This window comes from Castor canadensis, chromosome 6 (genome assembly GCF_047511655.1).
Source record: "Castor canadensis chromosome 6, mCasCan1.hap1v2, whole genome shotgun sequence".
NCBI lineage: Eukaryota > Metazoa > Chordata > Mammalia > Rodentia > Castoridae > Castor > Castor canadensis.
In genome coordinates this window covers 91,243,612-91,271,112 of record NC_133391.1, presented here as the reverse complement: position 1 = coordinate 91,271,112, position 27,501 = coordinate 91,243,612, and positions in this window count along the sequence as shown.

The following is a 27,501-nucleotide window of genomic DNA, read 5'->3' as shown; positions in this document are numbered from 1 at the left end:
AGCCAAGCATAAATAGACTGAAACCATGAGCCAAAATAAATCTTTCTTCCTTTTAAGCTATTTATCTTGGGTACTGTGTCACAACAGTGCTGACTAATATACTGACTTTGTACTTGAGATGGATTAAAATTAAGTGTACAGAACATCTACTATGATGCAAAGCACTCAGTAAATGATTATGGTCATTATAAGGCCCAACGAGAACTCCGCAGACCAAGTCCCTTATATAGTACATGGAACAGAGCTGAACTCTGGTATACATAAATATATATGTATAGGTGCTGTTATTTTTTAGACAGAGTACTTCTTGTTCAAGTTATTTAAGTTGGACACCCAAGATCCACCACATGTGAATTCATGTTGTTTTCTTATAAAGGTAAAAAGAGTAGTTAGACGATCTCACTTTGTCAGCTCTCCTCTATGAACAGTTAGTGTCTTGTTTATGTACATACCATTAGAACCAGGGCCACATCTCACTTTAAAGATGGGGATACATCACATCACAGTTCAGGAATAGTCTACTGTACCAAAGCCAGGAAAAGAAGGCAGTGTTCAGAGTTCTGACAGACTGAGGTTTTCCAGAGCTGAGAGCAAAAGAACCTTAGTCTAGAGTTCAGGAGCGACATATCAATAGAGTTAATAGCTCAGATCTGAATGGCTGGCTTGAGCACTAAAATTTTAGCATTACTTCAGATTAGTGATATTCTTTCTTGCTGTTGGCTTCTAGGTGATGGCACAACAGTATTTGAATGATTCAACAAATGGTAAAATCTCAAGTCAGAGCGAATTAATATGAGCATAAGTAGAAAACGGTTTCAGGAGTACTGTCAGGTGTTAGCACATATTAGAAATCAGGTTTTCCAAAATTTTGTGGGGGTCCTTAGGATTGCAATCTTCTGCTGTGGTCCCATGATGTTATGGGGAAAAAGAGTTTGAATACACTGAAGTAGGAATATGTGTGAGGATACTGCAGGAAACCAGCACTGGTATACCTTTATTTGTTTGTTTGTTTGTTTGTTTGTTTATTGGTGGTATCGGGTTTAAACTCAGGTCTTCACACTTGCAAGGCAAGTGTCCCACCACTTGAACCACACCTCTAGCCCTTTTGGTTGTGTTTATTTTGGAGATAGCGTCTCACTTTTTCACCACACTGGCATGGACCATGATCCTCTTATTTTTTAAGCTTCCTGCTGTTGCCAGGACAACAGGTATGTACCACCACACCCATCTCTCTTGCCCCATTTGGCCTGGAAATGCAATGCTTTGGATCTCAGTCTCCCAAGCAACTGAGGCTCTGATGCCCAGCTTTAATATATTTTTAATGGGGTAAAACAGGCAAAATGATCAAGAATTTACTGGAGAACTTAGTGTATTAAAAGGCCTAAGTATTAGGAGATAATTCTCCATGGCTCTTTCTTATGTATTCCTCTTTTTATGAAGTGAGCAGTTGAAGACATTGTAAATGCAGGTATTTAAACAAGTCAATGGTATAAACACAGGATTCTAAAGATCTGATGTTAAGTATTTGATGAGGATGGTAAAAAGAATACCTCATTTTAAGATAAAACAAATTTTCTAGAACTAATTATTTTCAATTCATCTCAAATGTTAAGAATCAGAAAATGAACACAATTTATTTAAAGAATAAAAGAAAGGCAAATTAGGTTCTTCACAGTAAATAATATATCTGAAATGACAACAAAAGATTCATCAGGCAATTAATTGGCAGAGTTCAATGAAAATAGATACCTTTAGCACTATCTAGGAAGAAGTGAACAAATTACAGTGAATAATGATGTTTTAAATGAGATTAAATTTGGAATTTCTTGAAGGTAGTTGGTAAATGAGCATAGGAAAAGGCTTTCTTGGATATGGAATGTGGTAACAACTCTGCTGTTTGGAATATAAAACTTATAACCTTTGGACAGGAATTCTACTACAGAGACTACATGATTGCTTTTAAGGATTTTTGTTACAGCCAGGAGCCTGTGACTCATACCTGTACTCCTGGTGATATAGGAGGCTGAGATTGATAGGATGGTAGTTTGAGGCCAGTTGGGGCAAATAGTTCATGAGATCCATTTGTAAAATATTCAGAACAAAATATGCCTCAAGCAATAGAGTGCCTGCTTTGCAAGCACCAAGCCCTAAGTTCAAACACCAGTCCTACCAAAAAAAAAAAAAAAAAAAAGAATGTGATAGTATTGATGATCTTCACAGAATCCACCAGAGGGACACAAGCACATGTTAATCCTAGAAAGGGCCTCCCTGCCACTCCTCTGATCTCCCACCTTCCTTGACCCCCTCAGTACCTCCCTCTGAAGAGCAGAGTCTCCCTGAAGGAGATTCTTGTGTGTAATAAACCAGAGGTGAACATTTGATGACACCAGGAGGAAACCAGAGATGAATCTAGAAGGAGGAATCATCAGCAAGATACTGGCCTCAGGTCAATGTCACAAAATGAGGAGAGAGCTGGCCTTGATTAAAAGAGATTTCCTGGGACTGGGGATATAGCTCAATAGTAGAGCACTTGCCTAGCAAGCATCATGCATGAGGCCCTTTAGGGTCTTGATCCCCAGCACCGCAAAAAAATTAAAATTAAATTAAAAAAAAGATTTTGTTGTGGATTTTTGTTTTGCTTTGTTTTGCAAGAACCCAACTTCTCTTCTTTGTTTCCATCCCTTAGGATATCATTACTATGCAATGTAATTCAGGCATTTGTCCTGAAAGACAGTGTTAATCAGGCAAAAACAACGTCAGTTTTAAGATACCTTAGTGTCACATCTCACTAAATACAGCTGAATTTCAAATCAAAGCACCTCTTCAGAAGCATTGTCAGAAGGTCTTGCTCCCAAGATGTCAACAGATGAACATTAAATGATATTTTGTGAATAAAAAAGTAAGTGCTTATGGGTTACCATGAGTTTGACACTTACTTAAAGAAGAAAATATAAAATATAAAGCATGTATTAAATTTACAGGTCACACTAGAAAGAGGTGTGTATGTTTAAATAAAATGCTAATAGATTAAAAATCTCTCCCAGAAAAATATATCAACAAAACATCCTTACATTATTATAAAAGCATTAACCAACCAATGTTACATTCATGATGTATGAAAGATTTGGCTGCTCTGTTTTGGTTTTAAGTAAATTAATACCAATTTAAATTTCTTTCTCAATTTTAATTCATATTTTTTCTAGCTAGTCATGACATAGTATTGGGGTGTGTTTCAATAATTATTTATTCAGTTGATAAGTATCCTTTGAATGAGAAGCAATGTATCATAGTCATTAAGATTAATCTGTCTGGGTTTGCAGTTTGACTCAGTTCTGTGCAATGTTTCAGTGTCTTAGTTTTCTAAAATATAATTTAAGGGTAATAGTACTATCTATTTCTTAAAGAGGTTGCTGAATTAATTGAGATGAATATTTTTACTCTACAATGCTATTGCTAGAGAACTAAGGGAGGAGATGGGAATAGGAAACAGGTCAAGGAAAGCTATAAGGACTATGAACAGGATAGATATTTTCAGAACCAGGAATGTGTGTGACAGATAAGGATTGACATTCTAGGAACAGAGGAACACCCTATAAAATCATGCTAATGTATAAAAGGACTACACATTTGGAGAATTTCTAATACTTTTCTGTGACTGGAAAAATAGTGAGCCTAAAGGAAGAGTAGAAGATGAGCCAGAGAAGGGGTGAGCTCACATGTCACCAGGCATGTTTCAGATTCAGTATTATATTTACTGCAAATAATTTAGATTACAATATCTTCATTTAAAATTAAATTGTTTACTTTATTTCTTACCACAAGGAATTTAGGAGCCATCATCAATAATAAAAATACATTACTTTCCTTCTTAATTATGATGATAAATGACAGGCAGATGATTCATCTTCACTGATTTGCTTTTGGGAGAAATAAGAAAAAAAAAAAGCACCCCACAATACCTATTGTCACTTCCATTGTCATGAAGTGTCTTGAAGAAATATGAAGATTTTGAAGCCCTAAACAATTATGACTTACCAGTGGCACAGACATATTCCTCTTTTGTCAACTAAATCCTCTTTTTATTTTGGGACTTGCTCATCCACTTAATGTGATTCTAATAATATGTCAATCTCTACCAATGCAGGTGATATAATAAAGCACCACTTACCTCTGAAATCAATGATTATTCTAGGAACTCAGATCTGACCCAATCAGAGCAAATCAGTTTTTTTCTTTCAATTAATATGATCCTGTATGAAAGGCACATTCCTTCAGAAATTGGGTGCTGTGAAGATTAGATAACTCTAGCACTCCCAGAATCAACAATGATGTCTCTTTTCTGACCTCAAGGGAGCATGCTTGGAGGGCAATAAAGAGGGAAGCAGGGACAAGAGATGAAAAGTGAAAAGGAAAAGATGGTCTTGGGTGATTTAAATCCCAAACCAACACTAACTTTTAGAATTATCAGTTCTATCTGTCGATAAATCTCATTTTCTTGTTAAGCCAATTTAACTGGACTTCTCTCACCAAAGTTAACTCAAATGATATGGACTACTAAATCCTTTAGCCACGTAGACAAATATAATCAGGCAACTGCACATTTCCTCTGTGATAGTCCATTTCATATGTCTTGTTCGACATTTCAATAGGTTATCTTAAGAAGGTTTTGGGAGAATCCAACAATCAAAGGTTCCTGTCCCTAACTGGATTTACCTGTGATTTGTAAACTCACTTGAATTCTGGCTTTCGTTTTTCACAGGAATGCTGAGGAAATAGGCCAGATGGTTAAGGAGCTCGACCACAATACTTTGCAAGTCAGTTTTGCCACTCGCTAGCTATATGATCTTATGTAAGTCACTTAACTCTTTGTGCCATGGTTTTCCCTTCTATGAAATGGGGGTAGTGATTGCTCCTATCTCATTAAGCTATTATAAGGATTAAATGGTTTAGTATGTATAAGAGGTTTAGAGCAGTGCTGGTAACATAATAAAACATTACAAAAGAGAACATATGACAGATGTTTCAAGCTTTGGTGTAGACCTGCAATATATTTCCCATTCAGTAAATAAATGACAAGAACAACCTTTACAAAATTGTTGTGGTCAAGAATGACATTTCTATTAAGTGGTGAACTGGAATTTAACGAAGTTCATGTAACTCTGGTTTTTTGAATTATAGATTATTCTGTGTACTTTTTTAAGTTACTAAAGATTTAAAAGAAGTACACATTTGAATGAATTTCAACCATTTGATAAATAAGTTGCTTCCTAAGAACTTTATGTAAGAAAGACAATAGTAGTCACTGTTTAATTAAAAGCTAGAAGTTACTGTATAGTGTACTCTGACATAGGAAAACGACTTGGAAGACTTTGTCCAATTCTCAGCACTAAAATCAATAATACAGAATGAGTTACCATTCACCATGGTCAGTAAGTAAACAGGTATTAATCTATTGTAATTAAACCTGGGATCCATGAATTGCATTTGCATATTAATTATAGTTTTCAAATTGAAGTCCAACTTAGCAATTTTAATACTTGCTAAAAATGAAAGGAAGAGTTTAAATACTTAGAAGAGTAGCAGAAAACTGGCATTGTCCCTTGCTAGGTAAGAAAATTCTGTTAAAGCATAGAATTTCTTTGTTGCAAGGTCTTTATTTATGAAATAAATATAATTGTTGCCACATTAAATCAAAGATTTCTGTATGGTTCAACAGAAATCATTTGTATCAAAGTCTTTTTTAAAAATTTTTTATTGTTCATTTATTCACATGTGCGTACATTGTTTGGATCATTTCTCCCCCCTGCCCCCTACCCCCACTCACGTCCAGGCAGAATCTGTTTTCCCCTTATCTCTAATTTTGTTGAAGAGAAGACATAAGCATAATAAAGAAGACAAAGCATTTCTGCTAGTTAAGAATAGATATACAGAAATATTCCAAGCATTGCTTTCATGTACAAATGTGTTACAACCCATGTTGATTCATCTCTAACTGATCTTTACACTGTATCAAAGTCTTTTTTAAAGGTATCTAGGGTGCTTCTAAGTCTCTCCTTCTATTACAACTTAGTGTCTTTCAGGCAATGTGTACCAAATGCTTTCCTATAGCAGTAGTAGTAATTATCAGATGCTTGTTATAAAGCACCAATTATTTCCATTTTAAAATTTGTAAATTGAATCATAGAAATGATAAATAACTGGTACAAAATGAACCACAGAGCAAGTGATAGAGTCCAGGTTCAAACACAGACAGGTTTGTTATAAAATATTCCAATCCTACCTAGTCCAGGATAGCTTCTGTGCTTTATCAGATGCCCAAATTCATTATCTCTGGACCTCACTTCTGTCTAGTGATGACAATCAGTTAAGTGCTTGCTTTGACACACTTGGTGTTGACAGGGTCTTACTCTAAGTAACTGCTCAGGCCACTCCAACTCTGTGCCTTGATAGTCCTGTAGGATCTCATTTGGCAGACACACAAGGGTTAACTGAGAAGCAATAACCCTGAGTAACACTCAGTTAATTAGTAGGGGAGAAAATCTAAGGGTGCATGCTTCTTCCTGATCATCCTCAGGTGAACAAATTCCAAAGGCATTTTGGAATTTGTTCTCAGAAGATTGGAGCCCAACAATCTAAGGCAGTGACTAAGGAATTTACCCTTGTCTTGTCTTTCCCTGTCCACACCCCTCACCCCTATTTGACTTTCCCCTCACTGCCACTCTCAGCAACTGTCCTTCTAATAACTACTGGGACACAAGTTATTTTTTCATATTCTGCTTTTTGGAAGAGCTCAGGTTGAAATATGAACTGACAGAAGAATGACAGGTGACTAGGTTTCAACTAAATTAAGAGCTCTTTTATCAAGCACTAATAAAGGGAAGAACCTCATTATTTCCGGTGTTAAAAACAAAATTAAAAATCAAGAATGGGAGAAAACACTCACAGATCTGGTCACAAAGAGAAAGAATTTCACCATCTGGATATTCCTCCTCAAGATACATTATATAGTAATGAATATTATGTCTATAAGTCTATTAAACAAAAACTAGTTTCCATTGGGCTGCCATGTTTATAATTTATCTTGTTTTACTGGCAGATGCAAAATATACCAAGCAAAGCATTCTCTGTATTAGCCCCACCTCTGAACTCCTGTACTGTTTTCCCTGTCACACACTTAATCCCTCTTCTCTGCTAATCAACATGACCCTTCTACACTAAGGCATGTAGAGTAGAAGGAGAAAGTGAGACAGGGTACAAAGGAAATGTTACTTTCCTTTACTCATTTGAAATCTGATTAAAGGGACAAGCAGCTTTAATTATCATTGGCCTATTTGAATTGACAATAACCAATAAAGGGTTATTTTGCATTTATTTGGAGTGTCAAACATTTACTTTTCTAGATTCTGAACATCTCTACATCATTTTTTCTTCTACTTTCCAAAGGGGGAAAAAGACCCTTAATGTTACACATGGAGATATTCCCACACTTGTTGGACATTCCTATCCTTGGCTCCAAGGTTATATAATCAACATTGTGAGGACTCATTATTTGTGATTTCTACTTAATGTCACTAAAAATACACAGTTAAATACAACTAATGTGCATCTTTAAGATCCCTTGCCACCAGTAAAGCAGGTATAATAAAATCTACTTAACACAAAAGAAATGAAATGAAAAATCTACCTAAGCCTCTTGGCCCAATGTCTGAAATAATCTAGTTACTTGAAATGTAACAGATATTTTTTCCTTTATTTGATAAATAGAAATAAGAGCCTTTAGTTACTTCTGATTATACCAATAGTCATAAAATCAAATATTAATAGCTACCACATAGCCCTTCATCAGGTACTGTGAAGAGCACCTCTCTTGGTTCTGACACTAGTGCTATACTTTTTTAAGTACACACATTATCATATTTCACAGGATATGAGAAATATGGGAGAAAGTTGGTTGGAGTGAAACCTATTTTAGGTCTCCCACCAAAGCCTAAGCTTTTAACTACATTCATGTCTATAAAAATAACTAAATTATTGGATTTAACAAAAGTCATAATGAAAACTAGCTCAGTGATAACCACTAACAATGCATAAAGAGCCCTATTAATACAAGCTACAAAGTCTTATAAAATTAACCAGAAATTCTGTTCTAGTTATTAAATTGTCTTAATCAATGTTAGACATATTACAAAACTTCAAGATAAAAATCAATAAGAAAGTAATAGAGGGGGTGAGTATGATCAAAGTACACTATATGCATTTATGGAAATATCACAGTGAAACCCCTTTGTACAATTAATATATGCTAATTTTAAGAAGATAAAAAATGGTAAATAAACTGCTGAAAAGAAGTTTAATATCATTAACTTTTAGGGAGATGCAAATTAAGAGTATGACGAGAAGTCACCACATATATATTGAATAGCTAAAATTAAACATAGTAACCATAGTAAACACCTGAGAACACGCGGAGTAACTGAATTTCTCATATACTGCTAATGTGAACGTAAAATAGAAGAGCAGTTTCTTAGAAATTGTTCATTCATTTACTGTACAACCTAGCAATTGCACTCCTGGGGATTTATCCCAGAGAAATCAATAGTTATGTCACACAAAAGCTTGTCAATAATTGTTAGCTGAAGCTTTATTTATAACAGTAAAAAATGGAAATAACCTAATTGACTTATAACAAATGGATCATTGTTGAAAAACAACAAGATTAAGCAATTATTCTGGCAAAAAATGAAGGAAAACATAGAAATGGAAGGCCATTAAATATAATCTGAACAACTAAGATGGTTTGAATGTGTTAGTATAACCTTTAGCACTTCCACAAATAAATAAGAAATCAGCCTTTTAATAAGATACTGCTTACCTATTTCTTTCTCACCTCAGGATTTCTCATTTAATTGGTCTAGAGTGTGACCTGGGCATCTGGATTTTTAAAAGGTCCCCAGATGTTTCCCTCACCAGGGTTGAGGACCACTGTCCTAAGGCCCAATGAAGGGATTATGCTTTTCTTACAGTTTCTTTTTTATTGCTGTTCAATGAAAAATAAAATTCTGATGATTCCAAATTACTCTTAAGATAGACTTGAAGAACTACTCACTACACAGAGTGGTTGCCCTGTGCTATTGTGTGATGCACCTGCTATAACACAGACTTGGTCTCAAGGGGGTTAACAGAGATAAATACAGCTCCACTACATAGGAAAGAACTGCTTGCAACTTTCCTTTGCTCATCAAGCAAGTATTCAACCAATTTAGGATGCCACTTAAACCAGTGAGCTGCTGCTAAAAAAGGAAAATCTCACATCCTATGATTATCTACTGGATTATTATTGATTCTAAGAGTTCTTTATTTTATTTTATTTTATTTTAAATTATTCATTTATTCACATGTGCATACATTGTTTGGGTCATTTCTCACCCCTGCCCCCCTCCCCCCTCACATCCAGGCAGAACCTGTTCTGCTCTTATCACTAATTTTGTTGAAGAGAAGACATAGCGTAATAAGGAAGACAAAGCGTTTTTGCTAGTTGAGTTAAGGGTAGCTATACAGAAATATTTCTAGCATTGCTTTCATGTACACATGTGTTACAACCCATGTTGATTCATCTCTAACTGATCTTTACACTGGTTACTTATCCCCTTCTCACGTTCATCTCTGTCACTTTAAGGTTTCTGTATTAGTTCCTCTGGAGTGGGGACATCAAACGTTTTCATGTTTTGGCTTTTCTACCTAGATCTAAAGTCCGCATATGAAGGAGAACATACGATTTTTGGTCTTCTGAGGCTGGCTTACCTCGCTCAGAATGATGTTCTCCAGTTCCATCCATTTACCTGCAAATGATAAGATTTCATTCTTCTTAATGGCTGAGTAAAATTCCATTGTGTACAAGTACCACATTTTCTTGATTCATTCATCAATAGTGAGGCATCTTGGTTGTTTCCATAACTTGGCCGAAGTGAATAGTGCTGCAATAAACATGGGTGTGCAGGTGCCTCTGAGGTAACCTGGGTTGAATTCCTTTGAGTATATCCCCAGGAGTGGGATTGCTGGATCATATGGCAGATCTATGTTTAGATTTTTAAGAAGTCTCCAAATTTTTTTTCAGAGTGGTTGCACCAGCTTGCATTCCCACCAGCAGTGTATGAGGGTTCCTTTTTTCCCCACATCCTCGCCAACACATGTTGTTGGTGGTGTTTTTAATGATGGCTATTCTAACAGGGGTGAGGTGGAATCTTAGTGTGGTTTTGATTTGCATTTCCTTTATGGCTAGAGATGGCGAGCATTTTTTCATGTGTTTTTTTGGCCATTTGAATTTCTTCTTTTGTGAAAGTTCTGTTTAGTTCAGTTGCCCATTTCTTAATTGGTTCATTGATTTTAGGAGAGTTTACTTTCTTAAGTTCCCTGTATATTCTGCTTATCAGTCCCATGTCTGATGTATAGCTGGCAAATATTTTCTCCCACTCTGTGGGTGGTCCCTTTAGTTTAGAGACCATTTCTTTTGCTGTGCAGAAGCTTTTTAATTTTATGAAGTCCCATTTGTCCATCCTTTCTCTTAGTTGGTGGGCTGCTAGGGTTCTATTGAGGATGTCTTTGCCTATACCTATTAGTTCCAGACTGTTTCCTGTTTCTTCCTGTAGTAACTTCAGAGTTTCAGGTCTGATATTTAGGTCCTTGAACCATTCTGAGTTGGTACTAGTACAAGGTGAAAGACACAGATCTAGTTTCAGTTTCTTGCAGACGGGTAACCACTTTTCCCAGCAACATTTGTTGAAGAGGCTGTCTTTTCTCCATCATATATTTTTAGCACGTTTGTCAAAAATGAGGTGGGTATAGTTGTGTGGATTTATATCTGGGTCCTCTATTGTGTTCCACTGGTCTTCATGTCTGTTTTTCTGCCAGTACCATGCTGTTTTTATTGCTATTGCTTTGTAATATAGTTTGAAGTCAGATATTGTGATACCTCCAGCATTGCTCTTTTTGCTGAGTATTGCCTTGGCTATTCGCCGTCTCTTGTGATTCCAAATGAACTTTAGGGTAGATTTTTCAGTCTCTGTGTTGAAAGTCATTGGGATTTTGATGAGAATTGCATTAAACATGTAGATTACTTTTGGTTGTATAGCCATTTTTACTATGTTGATTCTACCAATCCATGAGCACGGAAGATCTTTCCATCTTCTGTAGTCTTCCTTGATCTCTTTCTTCAGGAGTTTGTAATTCTCCTTGCAGAGGTCATTCAAATCCTTTGTTAAATTTACTCCTAGGTATTTGATTTTTTTGAGGCTATTGGGAATGGAATTGTTTCCATATATTCCTTCTCAGTTTGTTTGTTATTGGTGTATAGAAAAGCTAAAGATTTTTGTAAGTTGATTTTGTATCCTGCCACCTTACTGTAGCTGTTTATGGTGTCTAAGAGTTTTGGGGTAGAGATTTTGGGGTAGGATCATATCATCTGCAAATAAGGATATTTTGACAGTTTCTTTACCTATTTGTATTCTTTTTATTTCTACTTATTGCCTAATTACTCTGGCTAGAAATTCCAGTATTATGTTGAATAGGAGTGGGGATAATGGGCACCCTTGTCTCCTTCCTGATTTTAGGGGGAATGGTTTCAGTTTTTCACGGTTAAGTATGATGTTGACTGTAGGTTTGTCATATACAGCCTTTACAATGTTGAGGAACATTCCTTCTATTCCTAGTTTTCTTAGAGCTTTTTTCATGAAGTGGTGTTGAATCTTGTCAAAGGCTTTTTCTGCATCTATTGAGATGATCAAATGGTTTTTGTCTTTGCTTCTATTGATACACTGTATTACATTTATAGATTTGCATATGTTGAATCACCTCTGCACCCCTGGGGTGAAGCCGACTTGGTCATGGTATATGGTCTTTCTGATGTATTGTTGGATTCGGTTTGCCATTATTTTATTAAGGATTTTTTCACCGATATTCATTAATTGAATTGGCCTGTAGGTCTCCTTATGGCGGTGTCTTTGTCTGGTTTTGGAATGACAGTAATGTTGGCTTCATAATACAAGTTAGGCAGTGTTCCTTCCCTTTCTATTTCATGGAACAGTTTAGGGAGAGTTAGTATTAGTTCTTCTTTAAATGTCTGATAGAATTCAGAAGTGAATCCATAAGGTCCTGGACTTTTCTTTTTTGGGAGACTCTTGATTGCTGCTTCAATTTTTTTTTTTTTTTTTGTCTTATAGATCTATTCAGGTGACTAATATTTTCTTGGTTCAGTTTTGGGTGGTTGTAAGTTTCTAGAAATCTGTCCATTTCTTCAAGATTTTAGAATTTATTAGAGTATAGGCTCTCAGTAGTCTCTGATGATTTCCTGAATTTATGTGGTGTTTGTTTTTATCTCTCCTTTGAATTTCTGATTTTACTGATTTGGGTTTTTCTCCCCTCATTTTAGTCAAGTTTGCCAGGAGTGTCAATCTTATTTATTTTTTCAAAGAAGCAGCTTTTTGTTTCATTTATTCTTTGTATGCTTTTTTTGTTTCTATTTCATTGATTTCAGCCCTTATTTTAATTATTTCTTTCCTTCTGCTTGTTTTGGGATTTGCTTGTTCTTGTTTTTCTAGGAGTTTCAGCTGTAGAGTTAGGTCATTGATTTGAGATCTTTCTGTCCTTTTACTATATGCACTCATGGCTATAAACTTTCCTCTTAGGACTGCCTCTGCTGTGTCCCATAGGTTCTGGTAGATCGTGTTTTCATTTTCATTAACTTCCAGGAACCTTTTAATTTCCTCTTTTATTTCATCAGTGAACCCATTCGTTGTTGACTAATGTGTTGTTCAGCTTCCACTTGTTTGCATATTTTTTACTGCTGTTTTTGTTGTTGATTTCTACTTTTAATGCATTATGGTCAACAGAATGAATGGGATTATTTCTATTTTCTCATATTTGCTGAGGCTTGCTTTGTGCCCTAAGATATGATCAATTTTGGAGAAGGTTCCATTGGCTGCTGAGAAGAATGTATATTGTGCAGCAGTTGGATGAAATATTCTCTAGACATCAGCTAGGTCTATTTGATCTATGGTGTGATTGAGTTCTTGGATTTCTTTATTGATTTTTTTGTTTGGATGACCTATCTATTGGTGATAGGGGGTTATTAAGATCTCCCACTACCACTGTGTTGGAGTTTATATATGTTTTTAGGTCCTTCAGAGTATGTTTGATGAAACTGTGTGCATTGATGTTGGGTGCATATAGGTTGATAATTGTTATTTAGTTTTGGTGTATTTCCCCTTTTATTAGTATGGTGTGTCCTTCTTTAGCTCATTTGATCAATATAAGTTTAAAGTCTATTTTGTCCAAGATAATTATTGCTACCCCTGCCTGTTTTGGGGAGCCATTGGCTTGGTAAATCTTCTTCCAGCCTTTCTCTCTCAGCCAGTGCTTATTTTCTATCGATGAGGTGGGTCTCCTGTAGGCAGCAGATTGTTGGATCTTCCTTTTTAATCCAATTTTCCAGTCAGTGTCTTTTGATGGGGGAATTTAGTGCATTAACATTCAGTATTAGTATTGATAAGTACATGGTGATCCCTGTCATGTAGTTGTCTTTGTTGATTAAGATTTTGATTATGTGCAACTGAATCAGTGTTACTCTTTACTTTCTTTCCTTTTCTTGTCCTGTGGTTTGGTTTTACCTGCCCTTTCATGGTTTTGTTTGCTTTCATTTTCTGTGTGCAGAATTCCTTGGAGAATCTTTTGTAGTGGCAGCGTAGTGGTCATATATTGTTTTAGTTTCTGCTTATCATGGAAGACTTTTATTGCTCCATCTATTTTGAATGATAGTTTTGCTGGATAGAGTATTTGAAGTTATTTTCATTCAGTGCCCGGTAGACCTCACTCCATGCTCTTCTTGCTTTTAATGTTTCTGTTGAGAAGTCTACTGTGATTTTGATGAGTTTACCTTTATATGTTATTTGTTTTTTCTCTTTTACAGCCTTCAGTATTCTTTCTTTACTCTCTGTGCTTGTTGTTTTAATGATAATATGTCATGGGGTAATCCTATTTTGGTCAAGTCTGTTTGGTGTTCTTGAGGCTTCCTGTACCTGAATGGACATAGTTTTCTCTAGATTTGGGAAATTTTCTGTTATTATTTTGTTGAATATATTACACATTCCTTTAGCTTGTACCTCTTCTCCTTCTTCAATGCCCATGATTTTCATGTTTGGTCTTTTGATGGAGTCAGTGAGTTCTTGCATTTTCTATTCACAGGCCTTAACTAATAGTTCTTCAGTTTTTCCTTTAATTGTCATTTCATCTTCAAGTTCTGATATTCTATCTTCTGTTTTTTCTATTCTGCTGGAATGATCTTCCATTTTGTTTTGTATTTCTGTTTCATTCTTTTTTCTGAAGTGTTCCATATTGTGGGCTACTTCTTCTTTAATATTGTCAATTTTCGCCCTTGTTTTTATCTCTCTGTTTATGGTGTTCTGTGTTTCAGTTTTGTGTTTATTTAGGGCTCCTGTGATTTCATTTATTTGTTTCTGTGTTTTCTCATATTCTTTATTTTTGTTGTCTTGGAATTTCTTGAGTTCCTCCTGTATGGTTTGGTTGACCATGTCTAGTAACACCTCTATGAAATTCTCATTAATTACTTGTAGGGTTTCTTCCTTCAGGTTGTTCTTTTTTACTTCATTGGGTTCCTAAGAATTCTGAAGTTGGAGAATACTCTGTGGTATAATGATTAGAGTTTAAGGTTTATCTTCAGAATCTTAGAACATATAAATACGTTATAGTAATTTAATAATTTCTGCAATCATTTGTACTTTTTTATTGTTTCTAAAAACTGAAATAAAATGATATACATTTATTGTATATCATTTTATTTCCTTCAGAAAGCTGATTAAGAAAAGAAAGTTTATTTATAGGGCTTGGAGGTTTAGAATGAGAAAAAGGATGGTGAGCTGAATGATCACAGTTTGCAAACTAGGGAAGTGCTAGAGCAGTTAGTGAGCTTTAGAGAGTCCCAGAGATAAAGAGAGGGTAAAAGAAAGGAGCCAAGGACAAAATACACTCTTCAGGGGCATGGTCCCAATGATATACTTCTTCCAAATAGACTCCACCTCCTCAATTGTCCACCATATCCCAAGAATCCATTATGTTATGAATCCATAAATGTGTTAATCCACATAAGATTAACCCTCATAAGGGTCAGAACCCTTATGATCCAATCATTTCTCAAAGTTCACATCTCTGAACATTGCTGTATTAGAGACCAAAACTTCAATTCAAGAGTTTTTGGTGGACATTTCAGATCCAAACTATAACAATTTGTTTTAGGTAATACTAAAAAGTCTTCTGAACTCATCTAAATATCTATTTTGTTATTGAAAAGTATACATATATATATAATTTAAAGAACATCTTAAATTTTTCCTGTTTTTCTTGAAGCTACAAAGGAAGAAGAACAATAATTTGCTAAGATCTCAAGTAGTCAAGGAAGGGGAATGTCCTCTCATTTGATTACAGACATACATTTATTCTTTTTTTTTTTTTTTTTTTTTTTGCATTACTGGATTTTGAATTTAGGGCCTTCTGCTTGCAAAGCAAGTGCTCTACCACTTGAGTCAAACCTCCAGAAGTCATGGATATTTAAGAAATATATGGACTTGTTTTTAGGTGGACCTAGAAGTACTATTAAGATAACATAATTGTAAAAGGATCATGTGACTTCAAACACATATATTTGTATTCTGAAGTTTTCTCCTTTAGGAAATATATACACATATATTGAAGAGGATTAGTGTTTCTTATAAATGTGAAATTCTAAGCAGTTTTTATTTTGCCTATGTCAAATGAGAAGCTTAAAATAGGAAGTTACACAGGTGTCAGTTTTTACTTTCCTTGGGTTTGTTTTTGCTTTTTTTCTTGTATTCAAAGCATAAGAAGGAAGCAAGTTTGAGCTTTCCTTTCCATCTGACACTTTCTCTCTTTTAACTCACCAGCTAATTTTCAAATTATATTTAGTTACCCAAAGTGGGGAGGAATGTTACTTTCACACTTTCATAATAAATTGCCATAAAGCATTGGGATTATCACTTTTAAAATCTTTATTGAATTGGGGTATGTATTTACCTCCAGGTCACTAAAATGAGTACCTTACCTCCAGACAAATGTGAAGATCTTTTAATTTAACATCAGTAAACTTTGCACAAAGTTTGAATTTATTGTTACTGATTTCTAGATATCATTGCTAGAAATCCTACTTTAGGATTTGAGAATTGACAATAGCTATTGAGAATGGCAAGAGTATGAACTGGCAATATCACATCCTGGATATAACCTGGCTCTAAAATCTAATCTGAAAAGATTTAATCAATTTGCTTACTTACATACTACATAATTAAAGGCTTAGTACCTATAAGTGGAAGGTATGCCAAGTCTATATACAGATAGAAGCAGAAACTTCAAAATGCTTTTAAGGCAGGAGGTTTGGCTCAAGCCGTAGAGAACCTGAGTAGCAAATGCAAAGGTCTGAGTTCAAACTGCAGTACTCTAAAAAAAAAAAAGGTAGCCACATGTAGATTTGATTTTATTTAGTTTTTTAGTTTTGGTTTGAACTCTGGGCTTCACACGTGCAAAACATTTACTCTATTGCTTGAGCCACATCTTCAGTCCATTTTGCTCTGGTTATTTTGGAAATGGGGTCTCTTGAACTGTTTGCCTGGACTGCCCTCAAACTGCGATCCTCCTAATCTCAGCCTCCCAAGTAGCTAGGATTACATGTGTAAGCCATGGGCACCCAGCATTTTTTTTTTATTTGAACTCCACATGTAGATTTTAAAGGATAATTGCTGCTCTGAGGAACTGCCTTCATTTTGTGCACTCTGACAGCTGTCATCCATTTCATGTCAGTGTAGTTCTTCCTATGCTGGACATGAATGTAATGACTACAATCAGAATCATTACCTTCTGTTACAACAACCTTACTCATTTGCTTCTGCCATTCAAATTAGAATTAAAGTACCATACTTTTCTTTCGGTGATATTTACCTATTGACTTATAAACATAATTAGTTGCATTCAGATAGTTTTCATTTTTCAACTGCCTAAAATTTGTAAAGAAAATTGAATATGAATACCATCAATTCTGGTAAGATATACTGTCTTTCTATGTTATCTATAATTATAAAGCATATTTCTATGGTGTTTTTCCAATAAAGTGGCTTTTCTTAGCTTTTTGAAAAAGGTCAATGCTCATAAATTATCTTTTCCACCACCCTCAATTAAAAATACTGCTGGTAGGGTTGGTTTTTTTCTTCCTTGTATGGCACCAGCTCTGCATTTCCTCCCAAAAGCTGTGGTTTGGACTGTGCTACATAGTGTCTTGCACTGTTCTACATAGTGTCTTGCACTCTTTCCTAACTGGATGGTGACCTCTTTAAATATCCACAGTGATAGTGGTGATGGCCAAAGCTGAGCCAATCATAGGATCTTATCTCTTGGCACAGTAATTGTCCCAGTCAAGTGACTTAAAAAACAATTTTCACTGAAAGTGTTGTAGAGCTATTTAGGCTTTTTCCACTAAGGTTCTAAGCTGAGAGGATATAAATTTGGTATAACAGCTATCTGGTTTCCTGTCTTATGAAAAGAGTCTGTCTCCAGAATGAAGCCAACACAGAGATAGAAGCAGAAGTGGAGATAGGAAGAATTCTGATGACATCTAAATCTTTTACAACTAAAGTATTTCCATTCAGTAATGTGTGCCAAGGAGCCCCCTGTTTTTGTTTTCTTAATCTAATTTGCTTTGTGTTTTTATCTCTTATAACTTAGTGATTCTTAAGTGTAACATAACTTTGTATTCTTGAGTGTAATATATATTTGTGATATAGTCTTGCTCAAATTCTTGAGTAGCTCATTACTTCTATTTCAGTTTCAATGGCAAATTGTATCTTTTTACTCTTTTGGTTGTGTTTAGAATTCATAAGTTATTAACATCCTGATGTAACTATCTTAGAAAAGTTTCAGGAAAACATTTTATTTCCTTTCTATTGTGAATTATATATATAAAGTATAAATTTTTTTATTTATAATAATGATGTATTAATATATAATAGCATATATTAACATATCTGTTTATATATTTTTCTTTAATGTTTAACTACTGTTATTATTCTCAATTTTGTCCCGAGTGTGCCCTATTTTATTCTGTTCAATGTAATCAGTTGTTATCTCACTGTTTGTTTTTGCTGTACTAAATCCTCTGCTACAATTTCTTCATCATTAGATTTTATCCACAGTCCTCTACACAGACCTTTGTGTTGTGAAATGAGTACTGGGTTCTTTAAAACTTGCTTCCTCTGCTCAGCTTCTTTCAAGTATAATTTCCAGTTATTTCTGGGTATTCTTATTTACATGGAGTCTTTAAATCAGGTTAGGGAGAACTACATCATACTGAAAAGCAAAAGGGAAAGAGTGGAACTGGAGGTCTTGGTCATTGGCAAAGAGGGATTTAAGTTCCCCGAAGCCAAATCAAAAGAATGAGGAAAAGCACTGATGTCTTGTTGCCCCTCCTGGTTTTCTAGTGGGAAAGAATGTTCTGGAATCATGTAGGTAAGCTTCCTTACTTGAGTGCACTTGTAAAGACTTACTGCATTTGGTGGTAAGCACTGTGGAGAAAGGGGCTGTGAATTATCTCCTAGAGGGAAGGACAAAGGGCTGAGCAAAACTACTGATTAACTGCACTGAGCCTTTAGTGTAGATCTCTTGGGCAAGGAAAACAACAGGCCAACAGGGGCTGCTCAACTTTTATTTTCAAAACAAGATAATTAGGAGTATTTACCAGATGGTCACTATGTGTTATTTTAGATACTCTATATACTATGCCAGAATGTTTGCTAAATTGTTACTATGTGTTGTTTTAGCAAGTCCATGTATTATGCCCTAAACCAAGTAATTTCGTGCCCTGTAACGAATTATTTTGGCAAACTGTGTAACTTAAACATCAGCATATTTCCTCTTTAAATGTCCACAGTGATACTGGCCTGAGACTTCCTGAGTAAAGAAAGCAAACTGTATTTATGGAATGGTTACTATTCCTCATTAAGGCACAGAAGAGAATTATTTGGTATTTTGCCAAGTTCTCTTGGATTTTATCATTTTTATTATGTTTCAGATTGTGCCTTAGGGAAAAATTTTGATGAGATTATTTTTGTTTATGCTTTTCTGTGTTTTTGTTTTCAAAGGGTAAATATGTACCACAGAGGCTAAGAAAACCCCTAGGAAATGACAATGAGACACACAGACTAAAACTTAGGAATTAAGGCACACACTTTGGGGTATAAAGAAGAAATAAAGCTAAAAATGTTACCATGGAACACAAACTAGGGGAAAAAAAGAGAAAGCACTGCCAAGAATATTATATAAGAAAGCAAAATACAACCACAACAAATGCATATTTTAATACCCCTTAAATTCAGATGTACCTCAGAGAATTTCATCTAAATACTTCTGAAATCAATATAACTTCCATTCTTCGTTATATTTTGGTATATCACTTACCAGCTAGAATTTAAGTTCTCTGTAAGATGCACAGTCGGTAAACTCTTGTTAGGCTGCTGCAAAGATAACATCTACTGTTCATGCTGTAAAGAAAATCAAATAATGATAGAAAGAGCTGATATAAAGGAAAAGAAAAAATTGTCTATGCTTGTACATAATCTGATTCAGTTGAATTAATGAGATTTAAAGCTTTGTTAGCTAAGGATGCACTTACACACAAGACCCAATTTAACTACTTCTAAATAGTCTATCAATTCAGCCAGCAGGGGATGGAGAAAGTGAAAGTGAGAGAGAGACTTCCTGATTTTAAAGTTGAACAAATTTGCTGTTTGACTAAGCTAATTGACAATTTTGGTTAAAAATATTCAAATAAAAACTTCATGTATCCAGACAGTTATTCAATTTGCTTAATAATCTTGGCACACCACCCAAACTCTTAGAACAATGGCTTAAATGTGAAGGTACCCCATAAATGCTTGCTGAATATTGTTGTAAAACTTAATGTTTCATCAAAGAGTACATGGTCAATATCAAGATTCATTTTGGGAGGAGGGAGCATAAGGAAAAAGTGAAGGAGGGCAAATATGGTCCATATATTTTATATTCATATATGAAAACAGAACAATGAAACCTGTTGAAATTGTTCTAAGAAGAAGAGAAGGGAGAACAATGGGGGATGAATCTAATTAAGATATAGTATGAGTACATATGTAAACGTCACAATGTGTACCTTTGTACAGCTATTATATGCTAATAAAAATTTTATATAAAAAAAGATAGAGAGGAAAAAGCCAAAAGATATTTTAGGCTCTAGAATATAATAAACCAAATTTGCTCACACTGACACATATATAATAATATTTAGATAGTTTCAAAATAGAAACCATTCAGTTGTTCATTATAATAAAATCTTTTTAAGAGAACAAAGGACATTTCTAGCAACTAGAAACTAAGAGCTACCTTTAAAATGAGTGCATGTGTTTTATTAAGTCTAATAAGATTTAATCATTAAATGGTTCCTTTCTTGAGGGCTTATACTGAGATAGTGCTTAAGAAAGAACTGTGCAATTTTATTTCCTGGTTTTGATTATCTAAATCTATTTTGATGCTTGGTGTGGTGACCCAGCTACTCAGGAGGATCGCAATTCAAGGCCAGTCCAAGTAAAAATTTAATGAGATCCTGTCTGAATCAAAAGCTAGTCATGGTGGTTCACGCAAGAAGCCATAGGTAGGAGAATCAGTCTGAGGCTGGCCCAGGCCAAAATACAAACCTTACCTGAAAAATAACTATAATATAAAAGAGCTAGGGTCATGGCTCAAGGAGTAGAGTGCTTGCCTAGTAGGCGCACATTTTTGAGCTCAAATCCCAGTAACAACAAAACAAAATGTATTTTAGTGTTTTAATGTTGGACTTTTGAAACTAATAAATGATTAATACTTACAGCAGGATACTTTATTATCTTAAATTTCATAACATATTTACCTTAATTAACCCAAAGTAAATCATAGCTGTATAATACATAATTGGTATTAATTTCCAATCTTTCCTTCCTTAAGGAAAACCTCAGTCATGAAAGGCTAGGAAAGTCTTGGTTCTGGTACAGACTTAGCTTGTTTTATCTTCTTTTTCTGTCCATGAAACTTGTCGCCCTCTTCTGGACAACCAGAAATGGATCATGCCAGCTGAGCCCTTTCTGTCAGTACAGGGCACTTTCAGGCTCCCTGTCAAATAGCAGTAAGAGTTCTGGTTATTTTCTTCAACCATAAAAAGTTATCTACCAACTGTCTGTGAACTTCATATCACTATCACACAAATCTGCACAATTAAGAACATTTCTTTAGACATCAATTATCCTATCCAATCCATCTCATATATCTTTCCTTAATCACTGGCAGAAAAAGAGCTCATGATCCAAGCAGACACAAACAAAAAGGAGCATCAAGTTTAACAAGAGTAATTTAAATATATAGCTTTAGGAAAATGCTGATTACTGCCAGAACACTATAAAACATGCGTCTACAACTCAGTCTCTACAACAGTGGCATCTTTATTGTGCATTGACTCATAGAATTTAGATGGGGGAAACTCTGTGACTCTAGACATGTAATGTGTAAGGAACACAGTGTGAGTGAGCATTAAGGACACAAAGGTAAGGGAGTCAGATCTGCACCTCTGCGTGACTTCTGTTAAACCACTTATCTTCAACAAGCATCAGTTTCCTCATTAACTCCTGGCAGGCAACTTTTGATTCTTACATCACCAGAATGTTGTAAGGGTCTTGTAATGTAATGTGCATTGACTTCCTTTGTGAGAAGAAAATTTTAAAACATAAATCCATTAAACAACCCCCTTTGCATTAAAAGAATTGAAACAGGATATAGTCCTGACTAAGCCACAGATTCAAAGAACAGAGCTCACAGATGCAGCCCCACAGGAAACATGAGTCTGTGGTCATTGGTTAAAATCTCCTGTAGTTTATAGTTAACCAAGCTTAAAGCACATGGAAAGTTTCTTCTATTAATTAGGTTACAGAAATTGTTCTCTAAAACATTTAGAATTGCATCTCTTTAGGAGGTATTGTAAGAGTTTAAACAAAACTGGGCTGAGTATTATGTAAATTGACATACTATAAAAAAAGAAATAGTCTACAACAAGCAAGTTAAATTTTTGTAAATTTGCTGTGAATACCCAATGCATTTCTGTAATATTAAACATAGGCAATGTATTCAATACTTGTGTGTATTTAAACAATATGAGAAACAAGCAAGTCCTTGATTGCTCCTGGCCACAGTGGGAATGACATCATGATCTTGGCCAGTAGGACTCTTTAGGGACTGAAGCTGCTAGGAAACCAGAGAAACATGAGGCTTCCCAACCATTTGGGATGACCATTCTAAACTGAGGATAGAAACATCTCTTGGCTGCAGCTCGTCTCTGAAAAACAGTAAAACAGCTGGCCATTGATAAGAGCAAGCCCAGACCCAAAAATGACTTTCCAAAGCCTTACATTAATGATTTTTCCCTCTGAAGTCCAATGTTTACTGAGAGAACTTTGTATCCTGGTCCTCTTGGGAAGTTATTTAGTGCAATGTATAAAACCCATTAAGTATTTAAAACAAATTATCTAGTATAGAATACAAAATTTAAAATGTCTTGATTTTCCAAAGATAGATAACTTCGAAAAGGTACTTTTCAAGGACTGGGTGCCATGGCTCACAACTGTAATCCCAGCTACTTGGTAGGTGGCGAGAGGACAATCACAGTTGGAGGACAGTCCATACAAAAAGTTAGTGAGACCCTTTCTCAAAGCCCAAACCAGGTGCAGTGGTTCATATCTGAAATCGCAAAAAGTGTGCAAAGTTGGAGGTGTGGCTCAGGGGACAGAGCACTTGTCTAGCAAACCCAAAAATTATTTTTCATAGCACATATTGGAGAAAAGTAATGTCATAATCTCAGATGAACTAACTTCAAGATATTTCCTCCAGGCCAACATTTTTTTTCTATTTTATAGGTGTAATCCAGCCTATCAATTCACCTAATAAAATATTCTGTGTTGATAGGGTAGAAGAGGTTTGCATCAAATGAATCAAAAAGTGTATTGAGATAAATTATATTTCTAGTTTGTAACATTGCTAGTTTAGAATAGCAACTTATAAAATCTAGTTTTAGAATTTCTACTTCTTTGTTTTATTTGACAGCACTGGGGTTTGAACTCAGGGCTTTGATTCTGCTAAGCAGACACTGTCCATTTGAACCATGTCCTTAGTCACCTTTTGCTTTAGTTATTTTTTTGGATGCAGTCTCATATTTTTGCATGGGACTGTCCTCAGACTTCAGTCCTCTTACATATGCCTCCTATGTAACTGAGATTAAGGCACACACCAGCATGCTTGGCTTGTTGGTTGAGGTAGTGGTCTCATTCACTTTTTATCAGGGTTGATATTAAATCACAGTCCTCCCAATCTCTGCCTCCCTATTAGGTGGAATTACAGGTGTATGCCACAATGCCCAGCCTGGAATATCTTTTTAAAATACAGATAATTTATTCTCAAATTCCATTTAGTTTCTTATAGTAAATACTAAAGTATCTAGTGTATTGCCTGTTGTAAATATTTGCATCCAAGCTGGTTCTATTAAATTACTTTAAAAATAATGAGTTCTCAAGGCAATTCAAGAATCTTTCTAACAATAGTACAAAGGAATACCTTTTCCCTGTTCTAAACTAATGTGGGCTTTCCTATAGTTGTACATTTGAACCATACATAAATTTTGTGTAAAATAAATAAAATTTTATTAGGAAATTAACATTGAGAATTAGTGTATCTTTGTCACACCAATGTTTGTAGAATGAGATTTCAGCTGTGTGCTTTTATTTAATTTGTTTTTATTTTATGTACACTACTGTCAGTCCCAAAATATAGATGAACTCCTACTAGACAGAAACTATAGTTTATTTATCTTTCATCTTCTGAGCTTGGTTTTTGTGTTGGTGCATGTTTTGTGCTGAAGTAATATTTGAAGGATAAGTGAACAGATGAATAAAATACCTAAGGTTAAAGAATTACATAATTATCTCCCTAAATATTCACTTTGTGTACTCTTTTTGGTCAACTTTCTGTACCAATGAAACATTTTCTCGTGGTCTCAATACATGGCCAGCTGGTCATGTTGCTTTTAGGCCTGAGGCAAGGTGGAACATCATAGCAATATGAGCAAGTTGTGGTGGAGTAAAGTGCCTCACCCACTATGGCCAGGAAGGGGAGGAAGGGAGAAGGAGAGAGAGAGAGAGAGAGAGAGAGAGAATGGAAGAGAAAGAGGAAGGAGCAATGGACAAGACATACCCCTCCAGGACATACTCCCAGTACCCATGTCCTCCAACTAGGACTCTCTTTTTTAAAATTTCTACCAGCTCCTCCCCATAATTCCATCAGCTGACAACCAAACCTTTAGCACATGGCCTTGGGGGGACATAACAGTTCCCAACTATAACATACACTATCTGTACTAGGAACATACCAAAACAAAAAAATTCACTTCTGGTAAATTTAGAATAGGGATTTCTTGCATTCCCAACACTCTATTTCAACTTACCACTTTACTTTTCAGAAAACAAGAGTCTTGATCAGTGCCTGGGATTTACCCAAGATCACATAGCCTTTTCCCCTGCTCTATCTTCTATTTAAAAAAATAGCATGTAGAAAAATTCTGTCTTATTTAATTGATTACTCTTTGGAATTTTCTCTCTTGAAATTACAAACTACCACTTAGAAGGAGTCAAAATAAAATAAGAATATTTAAATAAAACGTAAAGAAAAATGGATATGCTGCAACTCCTCTTAACACCAACATGAAGTTAGAGTTCACAAGCATTTCTTTCCTTCCACACTAGGTGGAGCCATCAGCTTACACTAGTTGTAGGAGCACATGGACAATTAATTATATTTGAACCTGTCAAATTACTTTCCAGAGTAGTTGCGTCCTTTTGCATCCTCACCAGCAATGTGTGACTGTTCAGGAGAAACATTGGAGCTTTGCCACTTTTTTATATTAGTTACCTTCCCAGCTGTCTAGTGATATTTCATTATAGATTTTTATTTGCTTGTGTTTTTTTAGTGATTGCAATTGTCTTTTTTGTTTTTGTTTTTGTTTTTTATTTGGCAGTACTGAGGATTGAACTCAGGGTCTTATGCTTGCTAGCCAGGAGCTGTATCATCAAAAATCTTTTCGCATGCTTATTTGCTTGCTTTATATCATCTTTCCTGAAATATCTATTCAAATCATTTGACCAATGTTTAATATCAACTTGTGAACTTTTTTATATTATTCTACTACCCAGACATTCCAATCCAGTATACTTATCTGAGGTAAACAAAATCACATGTACATGCAAAATCAGTATGCTAATGTTCATAAGTGCTTTATTTATGTTCACCAAAATGGAAAACTACTTATCAACTGGGGAATGTACAAACTATGGTACACTCACACATTGAATAGTACTAGCAGTAATAAAGAATGAACTACACGCAATAATATAGATGAATCTTAAAAGTGCAATGCTGAGTGAAGGAAGCCAGACACAAATGACTCTGCACTAAATGGTTCCACTCATGAAGTGCTTGAAAAGAAAAAGCTAGAGACAGAAGTTGGATTAGTGGTTGTCTGGACATGTGTGTGGAGAAAGGACTGATACACCTTTTGGGGAGATCAAAGCAGTCTATTGCTCGTTTATAGTAGTGGTTGCACAATTATGAACATTTGTGAAAAGTAACAGACTATATACCTAAAAAGGCTATGTTCAAATTTATTGTTGAGCTAATATTAATATTATTAATATAATAATATTGAATATATTAATATTCAATTAACCAGACATACAAAAATTTGCCTGAAAGAAGGTAATTATGGTTATGAACATTTTGAAGCATTCTGGTGGTTTTTGTAAAACTATTAGCATGAAATTCTTAGCTTTTTCACTTTCTTACCATATTTAAGGATGTGCACTGAAAACTTTTTCTAACAAAATTACACTTATTTGAAAGGCCCAATGACACTAATTTGACAAACATAATGTTGGATTTTATACTGAGTGGTTCAAGTATAAATTGGGAAATATAATAGAATAGCCTAGTGGTCCACATATATCAAGTATCAATATTTATTGTTCTGTCAGAGTGGGGTACCTTCTCTTTTTCTTATGTAGGTGAATATTTTATTATTAAATATGAAACATTAGATATATATTTTATTAGACAAAAGAGCATCAAGACATACATGCATACATGTAAATTATTTCTTTTAAGTCATGGCATGTTCTCAAAGGAGTATGTCAGGTTATAATAGAGTCACTTGCACACCCATGTTTATTGCAGTATGGTGCAATAAATAACCATAATAGTTACAATAGCCAAACTATGGAAATAGACCAGATGTCCTACAACTGATGAACACAGTAAGAAAAAAATATATATATACACATGTATATACATGGAGTATATATTCAGCCATAATGAATGAAATTATGCCACTTTCGGGTACATGGATGGAGATGATCATGTTAAGTGAAGTAAGCCAGGTTCAGAAAGACAAAATCACATGTTTTCTCTCATATGTGGAAGACAGAGCCAAAAGAAAGCTATATATATATATATATATATATATATATATATATATATATATATATACACTAGTGAGCCTGTTTGAGGGCTCATATATATAGTGTATATATATATACTAGTATATATATATATATATATATATATATACTAGTGAGCCTGTTTGAGGGGACTAGGGAGAAGAACAGAGAATGATAGAGAGTGGATAATGTCAAACACATTGCGTCTGTGTAGGAAGATGGCATAACAAAATGCACTGAAACTTGTTGAATAATAGGAGGTTGGGGGAAAGGGTAAGAAATAGTAATAAAGGGGGTTAATCTGATTAAAGTACAGTATATTCACAGGTGAAATACCATGGCAAAACCCCTTTGAACAATAAATGCACTTAAAAAATGTAAATAGGTAAAACAGGTCCTATTAGGCAGAAGGTATTAGTGGGAAGGGGAGAGTGAATGGAAAGGGTAAAGGATAGTGGATATGGTGGATGTACTTGATATACTTGTATGAAAATAGAACAACAAAACCTGCTGACACCATTTTAAGTTGGGGGAAGGGAGTTGAGGGAGAATGATGGATGGAGTGAAATTAACCAATATACATTGTATGCATATATGGAAATATTACAATGAAACCCCCTTACAACTAAATATATGCTAGTAAAATGTTAAATAAAAAATAAAGAAATTTTTTTATCTTTAAATATATCATATAGAAACCTCCATCGGCATTTTAATAGAAGTATTAGACTTGAGTATTCTAGAGGGACAGCATCCAGTATATGAAAAAGAATGTTTTCTTGGCACTTTAATAACAGTGTAATCTCATATTTCATTAATATAATGAGAAATCTAGAGTCTG